Source organism: Erythrolamprus reginae, chromosome 7, assembly GCF_031021105.1.
Source record: "Erythrolamprus reginae isolate rEryReg1 chromosome 7, rEryReg1.hap1, whole genome shotgun sequence".
NCBI classification, from domain to species: Eukaryota; Metazoa; Chordata; class Lepidosauria; order Squamata; family Dipsadidae; genus Erythrolamprus; species Erythrolamprus reginae.
Genome location: NC_091956.1, coordinates 60841067 through 60859172, shown reverse-complemented (window position 1 = coordinate 60859172; position 18106 = coordinate 60841067).

Below are 18106 nucleotides of genomic sequence, written 5' to 3'. Positions count from 1 at the left end.
AACCTGGGCAGCTTATGGCAGCCCCTGCTCATCACTGTGGAGGAAGGACGAAGCAGATCCACATGAGAATGCAGCACTGCCCACTTGCCTCAGCCCTCATTAGAAGCAGCAGCAGCGGCAAAAGCAGCAGCCTCCCATCCTCGCTATGTTGGAAGGAAATGACATCAAGGCCGAGGAGGAAGTGGCAGCAGCAGCTACAGCCGGTGTTGCTTCAAGGTCAAGGAAAAGAGTTGCAAGCGCCACGCTTATCTCCTCGGTGGCTGGGAGGGGGAAGGAAAAGTGGGCGCTGTCAGTCTCTCCATGCAAGATGAACCTACAAAGGAAGAGAGGCACCCACAGACAGAGATCAGAAGCTTGGCTTTCCCCCATGCCTTGAAATTTGGTGCCTACTCCCGTAGTCTGGCGGTGGTGGCTTCTGCGGTGGTGGTCGACAGCGACAGCCTTCCTGTAGTCCCGCAATAGCGGCTTCTCCTGCAGTTTGGCAGCTGGCCAACTGTGTGAAAAGCAGCCACCGTGGACTATGGGAATGCTGCCGCTGCTGCTGCTGCCCCCCCACCCAACTGCATTCGGTGTATAAGACGCACCCGGGTTTTGGCACATTTTTTGAGACAAAAAGGTGTGTCTTATGCAACGAAAAATACGGTAGATGTTATTACAAGAGATGAAAAATATCCATACAATGCACTTCAAAATGGCATATAATAATACTTAGGTCAAATCCCCATTACACAAACTCTAGTTCCCTCTGATTACCAGAACCACTGGCCTCCACACTAATAATTCTCAAAGAAAACATAATTTCTATCACGTTCCAAATTAAAGGAACTAGTGTGAAGAATTGGGCTTTGTAAAATCTTCATCTGTGGGTTATTTTCACAAAACAGCACATATAACTGCGAAAATATCTTGAGACAGGGCTGGCTCAATGGCTTTTGAAACACAGATGAGCACTATCACACCCTATAGTAAGCAACGACTAGCAAAGTAAAATCCACAAGGACTCCTTTACCTCTTTCTTCATGACACAATTCCAATCACAACATTCCAAAGCATTTTGAGTCCACCATATGATTCTCTTCAGCCTGCTCCAGATGGTTGAGAAAAGTCTGTGAACATCCTGAACCAATCAGTAATTTGGTTTAGCTTTCTAATTTGAAAATATAAAAATTATGACTTAGTTACTGCACTGTTCCCTGAATTATCGCAGCTTTATGATAACAAAATGTTCTTTGTTATTTCCTATTTCCTATTCTATAACAGAATAACAGAGATGGAAGGACCTTGAAAGTCTTCTAGTCCAACTCCCCTGCTCAGGCAGGAAATCCTATAGCATTTCAGACAAACGATTGTCTAATCCAGTGTTTTTCAACCAGTGTGCCGTGGCACACTAGTGTGCCGTGAGACATGGTCAGGTGTGCCGCGAAGCTCAGAGAGAGAAAGAAAATAAAAGAGAGAGAAAGAAAGAAAGAGAGAGAGAGAAAGAAAGAGAGAAAGAAAACAAGAGAGAGAGAAAGAAAGCAAGAGAGAGAGAAAGAAAGAAAGAGAGAAAGAGAAAGAAAGAGAGAGAAAAAGAAAACAAGAGAGAGAAAAAGAAAACAAGAGAGAGAGAAAGAAAGCAATAGAGAGAGAGAGAGAGAGAGAGAAAGAAAGCAATAGAGAGAGAGAGAAAGAAAGAAAGCAAGAGAGAGAGCAAGAGAGAGAGAGAGAAAGCAAGAGAGAAAGAAAGAGAGAAAGAAAGAGAGAAAGAAAGAAAGAGAGAAAGAAAGAAAGAAAGAGAGAGAGAGAGAGAGAGAAAGAGAGGGAGGGAAGGTGGGAGAGAGAAAGACATAGAGGGAGGAAGGGAGGGAGAAAGAGAGCAAAAAAGAGAGGAAGGAAGGAAGGGAGCAAGAAAGAAAGAAGGATGGAGAGAGAGAGAAAAAAGAAGGGAGAGAAAGAGGGAGAGAGAGAGAAATAGAGCGAAAGGGAGGAAGAGAGAGAGAAAAATTTTGTCCAAACTTTTTTAGCCCCCCCCCCCCCCCCCACACACACACACACATTCAATGTGCCCCAGGGTTTTGTAAATGTAAAAAATGTGCCATGGCTCAAAAAAGGTTGAAAATCACTGGTCTAATCTCTTATTAAAAACTTCCAGTGTTGGAGCATTCACAACTTCTGTAAGCAAGTTGTACCACTGATTAATTGGTCTAATTGTCAGGAAATTTCTCCTTAGTTCTATGTTGCTTTTCTCCTTGATACTGTAAGTTTCCACCCATTGCCCCTTGTCCTGCCCTTGGATGCTTTGGACAATAGCTTGACTTCCTCTTCTTTGTGGCAACCCTTGAGATGTTGAAACACTACTATCATGTCACCTCTAGTTCTTCTTTTCATTAAACTACATGAGGTGTGAGGAGGAGATAAATTACTTTCCCCTTCTACTTTGTTCATGATTTATTTATTTTAAGGTCATGTGGCACATTGCTGATAAAGGGGGGGGAAACTGAGCATCACATCACCAGTCTGCATGATGGGTTGTAAAGAAAAAGTAACGACTTGCTTCACTCAAAAACCTGGGAGGTGAAATAAGACAAAAAAATTGGTGCATGTCACTTATATAATTGGTAAAAAAAAAAATCAAACATAAATTGATTAGAAACTGAGAACAAGGATTAGCATTTGGTCTGCTGATAAGAGTTCTATGCTATCTGCTACACATTTATGAATTAAGGTTCAGAGAAATGGGATGAAACCAGAGGATGTGCTGCTTCCAAGAAGGATGATTTATTTATTTATTTATTTATTTATTTATTTATTTATTTATTTTGTCCAATACACAATGGGGGTTTTAGTGGGTATATATCTATATACACATAGTAAAATAGACGATGGTTATAGAGGAGATACTCATAGTAAAAGATATCTAAGAAATAATAGAAAAGAAGATATAGTAATAGAACATATCAATGAAAGAATAGAAGAAGAGATATAGGAATAGAAGAAAGGTATAGGAGATATAGGAGAGCAATAGGACAGGGGACGGAAGGCACTCTAGCATACTTGTACTCGCCCCTTACTGAGCTCTTAGGAATATGGATAGGTCAACCGTAGATAATCTAAGGGTAAAGTGTTGGGGGTTTGGGGATGACACTATGGAGTCCGGTAATGAGTTCCACGCTTTGACAACTCGGTTACTGAAGTCGTATATTTTACAATCAAGTTTGGAGCGGTTAATATTAAGTTTAAATCTGTTGTGTGCTCTTGTGTTGTTGTGGTTGAAGCTGAATTAGTCGCCGACAGGCAGGACATGTCAGCATATGATCTTGTGGGCAATACTTAGATCTTGTTTAAGGCGTCTTAGTTCTAGACTTTCTAGGCCCAGGATTGAAAGTCTAGTCTCGTAGGGTATTCTGTTTCGAGTGGAGGAGTGAAGGGCTCTTCTGGTGAAGTATCTTTGGACATTTTCAAGGGTGTTAATGTCTGAGATGCGATATGGGTTCCAAACAGATGAGCTGTATTCGAGGATGGGTCTGGCAAAAGTTTTGTAAACTCTGGTAAGTAGTGTGAGATTGCCAGAGCAGAAGGATTAGGTTTACAACTCTTGAAGCCTTCTTGGCTATATTGTTGCAGTGGGCTTTGGCACTTAAATCTTTTGTTATTAGTATACCAAGGTCTTTAACCGAGTGGGGATTATCTGTGATAATTTGATTATTCAGTTCGTATTTGGAGTTCAGATTCTTCTTCCCAATGTGTAGGACAGAGCATTTGCTAGTTGAGATTTGGAGTTGCCATGCATTAGACCATATTCAAAAGACTTTCACAGCACTAGGATAGCCGTAACCACTAGGACAAATGCTTCAATCACATGTCTGACAAACTATGAAATAAGCAAAGAAAACAAGAGACTTATACTCAGCAACTTAGAAACATAGAAGACTGACGGCAGAAAAAGACCTCATGGTCCATCTAGTCTGCCCTTATACTATTTCCTGTATTTTATCTTACAATGGATATATGCTTATCCCAGGCATGTTTAAATTCAGTTACTGTGGATTTACCAACCACGTCTGCTGGAAGTTTGTTCCAAGGATCTACTACTCTTTCAGTAAAATAATATTTTCTCATGTTGCCTTTGATCTTTCCCCCAACTAACTTCAGATTGTGTCCCCTTGTTCTTGTGTTCACTTTCCTATTAAAAACACTTCCCTCCTGAACCCTTTGACATATTTAAATGTTTCGATCATGTCCCCCCTTTTCCTTCTGTCCTCCAGACTATACAGATTGAGTTCATTAAGTCTTTCCTGATATGTTTTATGCTTAAGACCTTCCACCATTCTTGTAGCCCGTCTTTGGACCCGTTCAATTTTGTCAATATCTTTGTTAATAACTTAAATAAAGCTCTGAGCTAGTCCATGGATTTTAGATCTCTCCATCAAAAAAACCCCCTGGATATTCAGAGCATAAGCCATTGGACAGGACATTGAAGTTTAGAATCATTAAAGATCATTAAAAGGGGAATGGCTGTGGAAGGAAGGTTCTGAGACAGCCATCATGCACAATTCTTTCCCTTTGCTTTACCTCCTGAGATTTCCAGGTAGACTGAAGAACATAGGAGCATATCTAGTTTCCAATGATAAAAGGAAAACACTGATAACACCCGAGTAAAAGTTTATGTTGAAGGATAATTTATGTTGTGTGGGAGAGAAAGAAGTAGAATGGCTACATTCTTTTTTGCAGCCTAAGGAGAGGGATGACCATCAGGATAAACAGCAGCTTAGCAGGCAACTGATATGGAAGAAGGAACAGGATTAGACTTCAGCAAATCAACAGCCGACATGCTAAAAAGGGAAGCAAAACCCATAACCTCACCACCTCAGTAGATACCGAGAGTCTAAAGCAATTCAGTAACTACAAAGCACCTTTTCCTCTCTCTCCCCACCCCAAAGAAAAGAAACAAAGATTAAGAGACAGTAAAACCAACACATCACCATCTGGCAGCAATAGAAACCAACTAACTTGAAAGGGATTAAATGGTAACTAAAGACTTTGTTATAAACTCAGGCAACGAAGGAGAACACAGCTATTCATAGGACAGTTTAGAAATGAGATAAATGCACATGCTATATTGTATGTATAATAGGTTTAATGACAGGTATTAAGGTAGAGGTTAGTAAATAGTTAAATTTGTACCATTTTTTAAAGTAATAAAAGCTTTCATAAGGAAGACGGAACTCTCTTTATTGGTGGTCTGTACCATTCCCAAATGAATTTCATTTACTTATTTATTTATAAGTAGATTTATATGGCTAACCAACTCACCCTAAGCAATTCCAGGTAGCTTACAACACTCCAAGTCTCCAGAGAGGGACGGCATACAAATCTATTTTAAATTGAATTGAATTGAATTGAATTCAATTGAATTGAGTTGAGTTAAGTAAGTTAAGTTAAGTTAAGTTAAGTAAATTAAATTAAATTAAATTAAATTAAATTAAATTAAATTAAATTAAATTAAATTAAATTAAATTAAATTAAATTAAATTAAATTAAATTAAATTAAATTAAATTAAATTAAATTAAATTAAATTAAATTAAATTAAATTAAATTAAATTAAATTAAATTAAATTAAATTAAATTAAATTAAATTAAATTAAATTAAATTAAATTAAATTAAATTAAATTAAATTAAATTAAATTAAATTAAATTAAATTAAATTAAATTAAATTAAATTAAATTAAATTAAATTAAATTAAATTAAATTAAATTAAATTAAATTAAATTAAATTAAATTAAATTAAATTAAATTAAATTAAATTAAATTAAATTAAATTAAATTAAATTAAATTAAATTAAATTAAATTAAATTAAATTAAATTAAATTAAATTAAATTAAATTAAATTAAATTAAATTAAATTAAATTAAATTAAATTAAATTAAATTAAATTAAATTAAATTAAATTAAATTAAATTAAATTAAATTAAATTAAATTAAATTAAATTAAATTAAATTAAATTAAATTAAATTAAATTAAATTAAATTAAATTAAATTAAATTAAATTAAATTAAATTAAATTAAATTAAATTAAATTAAATTAAATTAAATTAAATTAAATTAAATTAAATTAAATTAAATTAAATTAAATTAAATTAAATTTTGCCATAACATAAAACCATAAAATTCCACCCCTGTGGCAGCAAATACACCAGCCATTTGATCAGCTCCATATCAACCTGGCATCCCTACTCCACCAAAAGAATCATTTCTTCAGGGCCTTCAGGTAATTAAGTGGGGCAAATTTTATGCCCAGGAGAGTTATATTGTAATGTAAGGAGAATGTTCTTTTGCTGGGTCTCACTAGAAGTACTTCTCTAAAGGAAAGTACCTGTAATGTACACAGGCTTACTCTCCTGGTAGTTTGAATACATGTAACTGAGAAAAGATGATTATTGAAATAATCTGGTTGCAGATGTCAAACAGATACTGTCTCATCAGATGACAGGTAAAGCAGGAGATTAATCTTGTAACCTTTACATAAATACAACAAGTCAAGGTCCAACCCTTTGAATATCATTGATTTTATCTAATCGTTCCCAAGGGCAAACTGCCAATCTGGGAAGATTCCTGTGAAAAAGACAACTGAACAATAAAATAGCTTGTTTAAATTTCTCATATGTGAACCTGGTTGCACCGGATATCAAACCATATCAGGCTTTAAAAGTGATAACCTGGAATTCCACCTGGAAGTAAATTGACAGCCAATGAAACTCCCATACAACAGATGGCATGTGTGCAAATCTATTCTAAATCTGTGTGGCCACTGCATTTTGAACCAATTGACACTTCTGGATGCTTTTCAAGGGCAGCCCTATTTCCAGACACAATTCAAAGTGTTGGTTATGACCTATAAAGCCCTTCATGGCATCGGACCAGAATATCTCCGGGGCCGCCTTCTGCCGCACGAATCCCAGTGACCGGTTAGGTCCCACAGAGTTGGCCTTTTCCTGGTCCCGTCGACTAAACAATGTTGTTTGGCGGGACCCAGGAGAAGAGTCTTCTCTGTGGTGGCCCCGACCCTCTGGAACCAGCTCCCCCTGGAGATCAGAACTGCCCCCACCCTCCTTGCCTTTCGTAAAGTTCTTAAGACCCATCTCTGCCGTCAGGCATGGGGGAACTGAGACATCTTCCCTGGGCCTATACAGTTTATACATGGTATGTTTGTGTGTATGCTTGCTTTTAATAATGGGGTTTTTAGTGTTTTTTAAATTATTAGATTTGTTCTTACATTGTCTTTGCTATTGTTGTGAGCCGCCCCGAGTCTACGGAGAGGGGCGGCATACAAATCTAATAAATGAATGAATGAATGAATGAATGAATGAATGAATGAATGAATAAATAAATAAATAAATAAATAAATCCTGTGGCCATCTGTCCCTTTATGGTTAACCCTTCCCCCCATGTTGAGAGGCAGACTGCGGTGGTTTTCTCTGTGTGAATGCTAGACTCCCAGGGTTAGCATGAGCAAGCCACTGATGCTCTTCCCTCCAGGACAAAGCCAGTGAGAACTTTAATCTGCCCCCTCCACTCCAACCCCCATGTACCTTGGCATCCTGTTTGTTTCTCTCCAACCCCTTTTCCTACTTTTCTTACTGGATTGCTGCAAGGGGAAAGAAGAATCTAGCTTTGTTGCTGTCCATTGCAGCTAAGAATCTCAAAGCATATGTGGCTCAGGTGCTAGATAGGCCCAGCCAAAGGCGCTGGGAAGACAGAGGGAGGGGCTGGCCAGGCTAAGTGCCTGAAGGACCCTATCTCATCATCAGGACTGCTGGCTGACGTAAAGTGAAATTTTGGCCAGGCACATAGGAAAATAGAAGAGGCCCTGCCTATCAAGCACCTGGACTGTCTACAAATACAAGCATTCATTCTTGGCTTTATTTGAGATTCCTATCTGAGATTGGAATAAGTCTGATCCTTACTATGGCTTCCAGCTCCCAGCCAAAGCAGAGGGAATTGAAGGCTGTGCTGGAAAGCTGGCAGAGAAGAGACTGGGTGAGGCGAGGCAAGGCAAGTGAGCAGTGCAGGGATGTGGCCAGCCAGCCATCACTACCAGTTCAGTGAACCAGGCCACATGTCTGCTAACAGTTCTCCTGAACCAGTCCAATCCAGTAGCATTTCACCACTGAGTAGGTCCTATATTTGCCATATTTCTCTGAAACATCTTTCACAAATACTAATTTGCTTTCCCAGATGTCGTAGCAGGTTTGAAAGGATGTGATTTGAAATGCACAAGCAGAAAGCAGGAAATGGGTAAAACACCCTTCTCCTCCTTCATGTCATTCCAAAGCTGTTTTTCCCCCCTAAAAACAAAAATGTTGATAGAATTTTGTCATATATTCTTGCATGTGGCATCTTGTTCAACTTTTAACTCTATTGCACAACAGTTCAAGAAATAATGCCTTCTGTTGATTCCTTTCTCCCCACCCCCATTGTTCATTTGGGGGTTTGCGACTATAAAGCTCAGAGGTTTTTGTTGTGTTTGTTTTAAAATATTCGCAGAAAATCTGCGATTGGTTAAGACGCGGCTATTCAGAAAATAGCCGCGAAAGTTAAATGTGTGTCAGTTGGTAAAAGCCCGCGTTAAAAAAGAGTATAAAAGGGCAACGGGTTAGCCGTTGCCCTCATTCCGGCAATTCTACCGTTCCAGTGTTTGTATTCTCTCTTGCCATGAATAAACAAGTTTGATTTAAGACTACCGGAGTCCAGACTTTTCAGTGGCGACGAAGAGGTCGAACTCCCGCTAACGCAGCCATGAACTCGGCCATGGCTCCACCGCCGCCCGTATTCAACTCCGAGACGGAAGCTTGGACCTCGTATATGTCCAAATTTACATTTTTCTTGAAAGCGAGCAATCTACATGACGCCGATGACGAGAGGAAGAAAGCTATATTCCTCGCTTATTGCGGCACAGAAGTCTACAGCCTAGCCTCTACACTCGTTGACCCAGACACCCTGGAAACCGTCGCATGGTCAACTCTACAAGCAAAACTTGCCGCCCATTATCAGCCGACGACTCCTGTCCGCGTATACCGCCATCAATTCGCTCAGATGAGGCAAGCGGACGGAGAATCCACCAACGATTTTATAACTCGCCTACGCGCACTCCTCCCGAAGTGCAAATACAAGGATCCAGAGGAACAGCTCATGGACCGCCTTATTTTCGGTCTAACCAATATCACGCTCCAGAAGAAATACTTAGTTGATGAGGATGCCTCTCTCCAAGACATTCTTAAGGCAGCAAAAGCCTCCGAGGTATCTGAAACATCTGTTGCCGAAATTAAACGCGCAACCTCAACCGTTCATCACATTCCTGATGAATCACCTTGGCACGCCTGCCCTTCTGATGAAAAACACTCAGAATCCGCTACTCCAGACGACACCTGTCTCCAAATCCGAAGAGCCTCCGACCACGACGCCAAAGAAGCCTCCCGTGCAGACAGATGTGCCGGCTGCAACGGAAACCACCCTCGTTTTCGCTGCCATTTCAAGGACGCCTACTGCCGCCGTTGCCAGCGCCGCGGCCACATCGCCGAAGTCTGCCGCGCCGCCAACCCAACTCCAGCAACTCAACAAAACCAACGACCCTATTTTTCACCGAGGAATCGACGACCACCGTTTTCGCGCAACGTTTCCCGCCCGGCTGACAACTCGCCCTCTTCTAACCAACGAGGTAACTCCCCTTCTTCCGTAAACTGCAATTCTCCCGCTGCGGAAAACAAGCTATTTGTTTCCCTTTTCCTCAACGGCCACCCCTGCCAAATGGAATTAGACACCGGGTCCAGACATTCCATAATGCCTTGGGAAAAACTTAAACTATATTTACCTCGTGTAAAACAAACTGACTTGCAACCGTGGGAACCGGGTTTGAGTGATTTTCAGGGCCATTCCATTCCAGTGTTAGGATGCTTAAATGTTCCTATTGCGTTTAAAAAATTTCAAGGGTTTTTACCTCTATTAGTGGTTGACGGTCCTAAACACTCATTACTGGGACTTCGATGGTTACAACCTTTAGGTATTGAAATTTCAGGGGTTAACAATGTATGTGACTCTTTTGACCCAAATGATTTATTGAAAGAATTTCCCGAAGTTTTCTCTAGCGCTCTGGGTAAATATACAGGCAGCCCCATTTCGTTTAATTTGGACCCAAATATTTCGCCCATCCGATTAAAGCCCCGCAGAATCCCCATTCCACTTTTGCCTAAAGTGGATGAACAATTGGACAAATTAATAGCTCAGGGCATTTTAGTTCCCACTGACCACGCTAAATGGGAAACTCCTATTGTAACGCCCGTTAAACCGGATGGCTCTATTAGAATTTGCGCTGATTATAAAGCCACGATTAATAAAGCACTACAGCATAATGCCTATCCAATCCCAGTAGTGCAACAACTCTTGCACACCTTAGGAAATGGGTCCATCTTCGCGAAGTTGGACCTGGCACAGGCATATCAACAGCTCACCGTAGATCAAGACACCTCTGAAGCCCAGACAATCGTAACTCATAGAGGTGCCTTTAAATGCACCCGGCTCCAGTTTGGAGTCTCTACCGCCCCAGGTATCTTTCAGGGTTTGATGGAACGCATTTTAAATAATATTCCTGGGGTCGTTCCATATTTCGACGACGTATTAATATCTGCCACATCCAAATCTGAGTTATGGGATAGAATCAGACGCGTTTTAACCAAATTTAAAGAAACAGGACTCCATTTGAAAGCAGACAAATGTTCTTGGGCTGTGCCCAAAGTTGAATTCTTGGGGTTTACAATAGATCGTTTTGGGATTCACCCTACAAATGACAAAGTTGATGCCATAAGAAATGCCCCCACCCCTTCAGATAAGACAGACTTACAAGCGTTCCTAGGACTCCTTAACTTTTATTCCGTCTTTCTTAAACAGAAAGCGACGGTGGCAGAACCACTTCATAACCTCCTAAAGAAAGACTCTGCCTGGACGTGGGGACCAAAAGAACAAGCCGCTTTCCAAGCAGTAAAAAATTTACTTTCCTCCAATAGTGTCCTAGTGCAATATAACGTAGCTATGCCCTTATCCCTAACCTGCGACGCTTCACCGTTCGGCATAGGAGCCGTCCTCAGCCATAACTTTCCAGACGGCACAGAAGCCCCAATAGCCTATTATTCTAAAACTCTTTCGGCAGCTGAAAGGAATTACTCCCAGCTCGACAAGGAGGCGTTAGCCCTTGTCGCTGGAGTTAAACGTTTTCATTATTACCTTTGTGGTCGGCCCTTTACGTTAATCACCGACCATAAACCGCTTTTAGGCATTTTGGCGGGAAACAAACAAACTCCCGCCTTTCTTTCTCCTCGCATGACTCGCTGGACTATTTTTCTAGCCGCTTACAATTATACATTAATCCACAGGGGGGGGAAAGACATAGGAAATGCTGATGCATTAAGCAGGTGCCCCCAAACAGAATTAGTCAATGATCCAGCCCCTGCCTCAAGCGTTTTATTAATTGAATCTAGTAAACAAACGTTATTAACAGCAACAGAAATAGCCAATCAGACACAAGCAGACCCAATTTTGAAATATATTAAACAATGGATACTAAAGGGATGGCCAATTGAACAACAACCGAACCAATTTCAACCTTTTAAGAATAGACAGTTTGAATTAAATGTGTTAAAAGATTGTATATTGTGGGGAGACAGGGTTGTTATTCCAAAAGCCTTACAGAAGCAAGCATTGCAGTTATTGCATATAGGTCACCCAGGAATAGTCAAAATGAAAACTATTGCCAGAAGTCATTTATGGTGGCCAGGGTTGGACAAGGACATAGAGTCATGGGTGGGTGGTTGTATACCCTGCCAGAGAACAAGACCCAACCCACCAAAAGTTACACCATCAGAGTGGCCAACACCAAGAGGGCCCTGGTCTAGAATACATATTGACTTTGCAGGACCAATCAGGGGCCAATCCTTTTTACTGGTTGTGGATGCATACTCCAAGTGGCTGGAAATTGAACTCATGGCATCCACAACTACTAGTGCAACTATAAAGGCATTAAGGAAAATGTTTGCCACACATGGTATTCCAGACATTTTGGTATCTGACAACGGGCCTCAGTTAACAGCCCGTCAAATGGAACTATTTCTTGCAGACCAGGGCATAAAACATGTGCTCACTCCACCTCATTTTGCCCAAGCTAATGGGCAAGCAGAACGAATGGTTAGAACCACAAAGGAAGCATTAAACAAAGCACCACTAGGAGATTGGCAACAACAAATTGATGAATTTTTAACCATTCAGCATATTACGCCGTCAGCGTCAACAAACAAAAGCCCGGCAGAACTTTTAATGGGCAGAAACCTTCGTTCTAAATTAGACAGAATTCACCCACATTACCAGAATGACCAAAAAGAAATAAAAATGCAAAGTGAAAGACAGTTTAACATCGGGGATTTAATTTATGCCAAAGACTATGATTCAAACGATAAATGGAAAGATGGCACAGTATTGGATAAAACAGGTTTAAAAACATACGTTGTAATATTAACAGATGGGCGCAGTTGGCATCGGCATGTCGACCAACTACGCAAAAGAATGAAGACTAACCCAGACATTTTACCTACTGTAGACAAACCAATAGAGGACTTACCAGAACCACCTCGAGACTCCAGCGATGGCTGCTTGTTGCCCCTGGCGGCCGGCGAAGATCAAAATGCATCATCGCAACCAGGCCCGTCAGAGACTAGCCTTAGCGGAGCAACGGAGCCAGCCGTCCAGGCAAGCAGCTCCCAGCAAAATGAACTGCGCAGGTCCCAGAGATCTGTGAAACCACCAATCCGCTTGCAGGACTATGTGACGTGGATTAACACGTAATCATGGTCTCAGCCGAAGAGGGAGGGGTGTTGTGTTTGTTTTAAAATATTCGCAGAAAATCTGCGATTGGTTAAGACGCGGCTATTCAGAAAATAGCCGCGAAAGTTAAATGTGTGTCAGTTGGTAAAAGCCCGCGTTAAAAAAGAGTATAAAAGGGCAACGGGTTAGCCGTTGCCCTCATTCCGGCAATTCTACCGTTCCAGTGTTTGTATTCTCTCTTGCCATGAATAAACAAGTTTGATTTAAGACTACCGGAGTCCAGACTTTTCAGTTTTCTAAACAGAATCATAAATCAAAGAAGAAGCAGGATGTTCATCTGAACCACATGTTGGGAAACATGCTTTCCAATTCCACATGAAAGCTACATCAGCCAGATGTGATTGAAAATTTTCTTAAAACTGTATCTGAAATAAATGAGTCTTGGTAAGAAATCTAGAAACTCTACAAAAATATCAATTGCTTCTCACATATACAGCAATAGCATTTAGACTTATATACCACTTCACAGTGTCTTACAGCCCTTTCTAAGCAGTTTACAGAGAGTAAGCATATTGCCCCAACAATATGGGTCCTCGTTTTACGGACATTGGAAGGACAGAAGGTTGAGTCAACCTTGAGCCTATTGAGATTTGATCTGCCAAACTGCTGCAGCCAGGGGTCAGCAGAAGTAGCTGGCAGTACTATACTCTAACTACTGTGCTGCTGAGGCACTATATATATATTGAGAAACAGTATATAAAATGATTGCTTAAAAATGTTCCTATGCTAAGATGAATGTAAGTTACATTAGTTTATAAGATTTTAACTGTATGAAAAAAAATTGCAATATCTTATTAACTTTAATCTAATAGCTACAAAGCATAGGCACAAATCTGGAAATGTCCTGATTTTCTAAATAAAGCAGACTAATCTACAAAACTACAAAATATTCCAAATGGATATATATGTGTCTTCATGCTATCTAGATTTCATTAGTAATTGGAACACTCATCAATGCATTCTTAAAATATTTTCATTTTTTAATTTCTATTCCAACTCTTCATATGAAGAAAACAAATGCACAACAGGCAGGGGTGAAATGCTACCAGTTTGGGCATACCAGTAGGGCGGCGGCTGGTGGTTTGTAGAACTGATAGCGGTGGCACTGCAAGATACCACCCAACCGTCTGCTTGTCACCATTTTCTTTCTTAACGCTCTGCGCATGTACAAAGCATTCTGAATATGCACTGTTGTGTTTGGGCCTGGCCAGCCGTTGCTCCCACAGATGGGAGAGACGTGGCACAAAGTGAATGTGAAAGCCTGGCTGACAGCCAGGAAAGTGTGGCAGACAGCCAGGAAGATGTAGCAGACAGCCAGGAAGATGTGGCAGAGAGCCAGGAGGATTCAGCAGACAGCCCAGGGGATTTGGCCTGCAGTCCCTCGGACAGTTTGTCCTCGCTCAGTTCGTCTGCAGAGCAATATATTGATTTACGTAACCGAAGAGCTTTGAAAAGAAGGGATCGCTTTAAGAAGTATTATAAGTCATGATAGGAGCACCTGGGCTGGGTGTGGTTCCCTTAATGAGGGCTAAAGGGATAAAAATGGAACAGGGGCCAAAACAAACTGTGGCTGATTATCTGTGTTGTTTTGTGGTTCCTGCTTTGAAGTTTCTGTGCCATTGGAGTTTCAACCCAGCTTTGTAAGACAAGTGGGAGGTGAAAACTCTGGGACTTGCTGGTCGCTTCCAAAGATTCAAAAGGACTCCTGAAATGTCTTTGTTCATTCCAGGTTGTCTTTGTTTGTTTTTCCCTGTGGTTTTTTTTTGTATGCAGCTGAAGTAAGCCTTGCATTGTTTTTCGGACATTAAGAACTGTATTTTGAGTCAGCTATTTTTGTTTATCTAATACAAGTTTGCTACTTAGCAAAGCACGTGTGTGTTTGATTTCTTTTCATTGGACTATTACACATTGCTGAGCCAGTCAGGCAGAACATGCATAGAGAGTGAAAAGTAGATGTGTGAGTGGCGACTGGATGAAAAAGCGCACTCAAGAGTAGAGTGTGCATGCATGAAGCATGCACTTCTGAACTGGTAGGGAAGGTAAGTAGATTTCACTGCTGGTAACAAGTATTGTAAGGAAGAAGAAATGGATGGATAATTATACCATAGTGCTTTGGGAAGATAGGCCAGATTTCAAAGATATATTTCAGTACAGTTTACTAATTGTCCTGTGAGGAGAAGAAATAATAAGAGAACTTTGTTGGAGTCTGTGAAATATGGAAGAGTGCACCAGTGAATATTTTATCTGGGAAATATTGGATATTGTCATTTCATTTGTCATTACATGCTTCGATCTATCATGCATTCCTGTTGTTGGATTTTTCTGAAACTTTTAACATTTTCTGTATTATTAACATTTTTTAATTTAATTTAATTAATTTTAAATGTGCAAAAATGTGGTTCCTGTCCTGTGAGATTTAAATTTGGCAAGGTTGTGGTTTCAGCACTGCTATGCAACCTTCAGTAAGCTGCACATCATCATCAGCTGATTTATGACTCACATAGAGGCTCTGAGAGGGCATTTTTGGCTTCCAGAGAGCCTCTGGGGGGATGGGGGAGGGTGTCTCTACCTTAGCCCGGCTCCAGGAAAGCCTTTGGAGCCAGGGGAAGGAGAAACAAGAGCCTACTGGGCCCACCAGAGTTTGGGAAACAGGCTGTTTCCGGCCTCCAGAGGATCTCCAGGAGACAAGGGAAGCTGTTTTCACCCCTCCCCAGGCATTGAATTATGGATGTGGGTACTCGCGCATGTGTGATAGCACGTGCACATGCTCTTTCGGCACCTGAGGGGAAAATGGTATAGGGGCTCCTGCCTGAGGAGGTGGTTGGACTACAAGCCCTCCAAAGTCCTTTCTATGTCTTTTCACAGGATGATTTTGAATACTTCTCTGAATCTATGTTCGCTTACACCAGTGATGGCTTCCCTTTTCGTCATTGCATGCCAAAAGCGGGGAGAATCATGTGGGTCAGGCCGAAGCCATCGTTTTGAGTTGGAGACTTTGGCCTGCCACAAGTAGAATAGTACTGTGGGAATTATGGAGGGATGGTTACATGAGAGGGAAAAATACTAGCCACAACACATTATTTCCTTTGATTCAACGTCATCCTTTGTTCAATGCCAGCCGGAAGTACATGGGAGGATTTTGAACACTGAGAAAACCAAAGTGGTCCATGTGATGAACTTGGGGACGAGGGATGAACCTCAACCGGGGTGCAGAACTGTAGGGAAAGTGAGCATCAGGTTGACTACAGTTCGTAACTAACATGACTCTCTTAATAAATTGGAACTTGGAAGAAGTCCAAATTTTGGATTCTGATTTCTCCGATGCTAACTGGAACACTGAGAGTGTGTGCACATTCTCACACCCATAATTCAATGGCTCCCCTGTGCATCCCGTCCACATACATATATGTGTGTGAACCCCCATGCTCCTGTGCATGTGCTCCCATGTGCATGTATGCCACACACACACCTCGTAGCCCATTTTGGGACCACCTAAAGCTTCCTGGGACCAAAAATGGGGTGCACCGCACCCACATGGTCCATTTTGGTAAAACTATATATAAAACCACCATATTGGAAAACAAACCACTTATAGTGGCTGATGCCCATTCCTAAATATAAAGGAAAGTGGAATTCTTAAATTCTTAAATTAAGGAGAAATAAATATGTACAATAGTCCACAAGCATTTTGAATAAAGTGGTTGTAAAATTGTGAAAGGTTAGTCTCATTCTGCATTACTAAAACCACCTAAATCCAAAATCTGCTAAGCAACTCATATTTATTAAACAGCAGTATTGCTGAAGTACGTTCAGCTCAGGATAAATGGCAAGTTGACTCCTGGCAGATTGAGCTTCCTTGCATTTATAAAGCTATCTATTTTAAACTTGAAGTGGAAACTTTGATTAAAGCCAGTTTTTAAAATGTCAGATCACCTCCAGGAAGGAAAACAGAAAGGGCTGTCAGGAAGCCTGCAAGTACAAAGTGTCCTGTAAAGTATGTGAGGCAAGAGTTGATGAGAAATCACAATAAAGTTTCCTACCCTGCTTTTCTTATAACAAACCAGACAAGCTTGCAAAATTATGGTTCAGAAAATGAAAGCATATCAGATCATTTAAAATGATGAGCATTTATAATCTGCAGTACATAAGAGCCATTCAGAATGTGAAAGGTTTATGTTGCTCAGTTTGGAGTTATTAATTAATTGATGGGAAGACATTTCACCCCATTAAAAAACAGGAGAAGATAATAAGTTAAGGAAGACAAAGAAGTAGTATATTCAGATAGAGTAGACAACAATGGGACCAACTAAATATTTTCAGATTTTCTATAAAATCATTAAAAGCAGAACCAGATTTACATGCTATAAAACAGAGTAGACAACAATGGGACCAACTAAATATTTTCAGATTTTCTATAAAATCATTAAAATCTTAACTAGATTACATGCTATAAGACTGAACTTTCCAGAATACCTACAGAAGATTCTCTTATAAGAGATCATAATGATGTGCTGGTGTCAGGAGGCTGGGGGGGTCTGGATGGGTGTCAACAGGTTCAAACTCAGCCCTGACAAGACGGAGTGGCTGTGGGTTTTGCCTCCCAAGGACAATTCCATCTGTCTGTCCATCAGAGAAGGTCCGCAACTTGGGCGTCCTCCTCGATCTACAGCTAACATTATAGAACCATCTTTCAGCTGTGGCAAGGAGAGTGTTTGCCCAGGTTCGCCTGGTGCACCAGTTGTGGCCCTACCTGGACCGGGAATCACTGCTCACAGTCACTCATGCCCTCATCATCTCGAAGTTCGACTACTGTAACGCTCTCTACATTGGGCTACCTTTGAAGAGTGTTCGGAAACTTCAGATCTTGCAGAATGCAGCTGCGAGAGCAATCATGGGCTTTCCCAAATATGCCCATGTCACATCAACACTCGGCAGTCTGCATTGGTTGCCGATCAGTTTCCGGTCACAATTTAAAGTATGGGTTATGACCTATAAAGCCTTTCATGGCATCGGACCAGAATACCTTCGGGACCGTCTTCTGCCGCACAAATCCCAGCAACTGATTAGGTCCCAAAGAGTTGGCCTTCTCTGGGTCCCGTTGATGAAACAATGCCGTATAGCAGGACCCAGGGGAAGAGCCTTCTTTGTGGCGGCCCCAACCCTCTGGAATCAACTTCCCCAGGAGATCAGGACTGCCC